We start from the raw sequence: 1,836 nt of genomic DNA, 5'->3' as shown, positions 1-1,836 counted from the left end.
ACAATTGTATGCGGAGTATTGTAACACATTTTCCACATCTTTTCCGCAGTTTTTCCAGAATTCAACCAAAAAAAGAGAGGGGAAGTATGCTGTAATTTGTATGCGGAATAATATATAAAAATACAGACATTTGTATGCGGAAACCGTAGATATATGCGGACATTTATATGTGGAAACAACAAATATATGCTGACATTTTTATGCGGAAAAATGCGGACAATTATATGTGGAAAAATGCGGACAATTATATGTGGACAATTTTCCGCATGCAATTACAGCCTAGAGATACCAGGGGGGTAGTCTATAGTAAGAGTTCAACAATTAATTGTTGAGTTTAAATAAAAAACAAATTCAAAATGTTACCTTTTGAAATCTCCTTAACATGACAGTTTCATCATTTACATATAGTATACTCTTGACACAATCGTATGAACATCACTGAAAAATTACTGACACAAATCTTTCAAACATGAAATACATTTTATTTTCTTTAAACTTATCTCAATGGATATTTACCCTATGCACAACGGATATTTACAATCTAAAAAGTTAACACAACGGATATTTACGCTGTAAACACAATGGATATATGCACTCTTAACAAAAATATTTATAAGTACTCTAGTGTTTCACAGTCCTTCACTTTATTTCACTCCTCCTCTGTGTACAGGTGGCGGAACAACTTCTTTGCAGCCTTTCTGGCATCTGTTATGCCAGTGATGCCTGATAGTAGCTGGGCCTGAAATAAATGTTCTATATTCTATAACTTCATATAAAAAATTTGAATTCCTTTCTTTCTTTTTTTGCTCAAGGAAAATTAGTTCTTTTCTGTGACATAATTAGACGTTAAAATAATTTTACAAATTACAGATAAATAAAGATACAGTAAAGATAAAATTGTTTGAATCTATTAAAAGTGAATTCAAATCAGTTAGCAATAACTGATGCTTCTGTTTGCCACCGCATACTGTAGTTTTGAGTTATATACTTTTTAGCCGGATTTTTTTCAAAAAAATCTCGGCTTATAGATTGATGTTGTCGGGCGGGCGGGCGGGCGGGCGGCGTGCTCGAAAATGTTAAAGTTCTTATTTCATGGTATAACTTTGGTATGCTTGGACCTAGAGTCTTCAAACTTGACATGAAGGTTGGCCAGGATTAACAGATGACCACTGGTCATTTCAAGGTCATTCATTTGAAGGTCAAGGTCACTGTGACCTTCAATATAAAAAATGTTAAAGTTGTTATAACTTTGGTATGCTTGGACCTAGAGTCTTGAAACTTGACATGAAGGTTGGCCATAACTAGTTAGTAACCACTGGTCATTTCAAGGTCATTCATTTGAAGGTCAAGGTCACTGTGACCTTGAATGTAAAAATGTTAAAGTTCTTATTTCATGGTATAACTTTGGTATGCTTGGACCTAGAGTCTTCAAACTTGACATGAAGGTTGGCCAGGATTAACAGATGACCACTGGTCATTTCAAGGTCATTCATTTGCAGGTCAAGGTCACTGTGACCTTCAATATAAAAAATGTTAAAGTTGTTATAACTTTGGTATGCTTGGACCTAGAGTCTTGAAACTTGACATGAAGGTTGGCCATAACTAGTTAGTAACCACTGGTCATTTCAAGGTCATTCATTTGAAGGTCAAGGTCACTGTGACCTTGAATGTAAAAATGTTAAAGTTCTTATTTCATGGTATAACTTTGGTATGCTTGGACCTAGAGTCTTCAAACTTGACATGAAGGTTGGCCAGGATTAACAGATGACCACTGGTCATTTCAAGGTCATTCATTTGAAGGTGAAGGTCACTGTGACCTTCAATATAAAAATGTTA

At 34.9% G+C, this 1,836-nt stretch overlaps 2 long non-coding RNA genes across 2 annotated transcripts in view; one reads left to right on the top strand and one right to left on the bottom strand.

Moving 5' to 3' along the window:
- Positions 1-461: 461 nt before the first annotated feature.
- The window catches only part of LOC127877120 (uncharacterized), a 2,765-nt gene continuing 1,390 nt past the window's right edge, over positions 462-1,836 (bottom strand). Inside the window, exon 2 of the long non-coding RNA XR_008048256.1 lies at positions 462-739. This is a non-coding gene — a long non-coding RNA (uncharacterized LOC127877120). The remainder of the gene's footprint in view (positions 740-1,836) is intronic.
- The window catches only part of LOC127877116 (uncharacterized), a 1,175-nt gene continuing 404 nt past the window's right edge, over positions 1,066-1,836 (top strand). Inside the window, exon 1 of the long non-coding RNA XR_008048253.1 lies at positions 1,066-1,800. This is a non-coding gene — a long non-coding RNA (uncharacterized LOC127877116). The remainder of the gene's footprint in view (positions 1,801-1,836) is intronic.

Source organism: Dreissena polymorpha, chromosome 4 (assembly GCF_020536995.1).
Source record: "Dreissena polymorpha isolate Duluth1 chromosome 4, UMN_Dpol_1.0, whole genome shotgun sequence".
Classification (NCBI taxonomy): Eukaryota; Metazoa; Mollusca; class Bivalvia; order Myida; family Dreissenidae; genus Dreissena; species Dreissena polymorpha.
The sequence above is the reverse complement of the archived record's forward strand: the minus strand, read 5'-3'. Positions and strand labels throughout refer to the sequence as shown.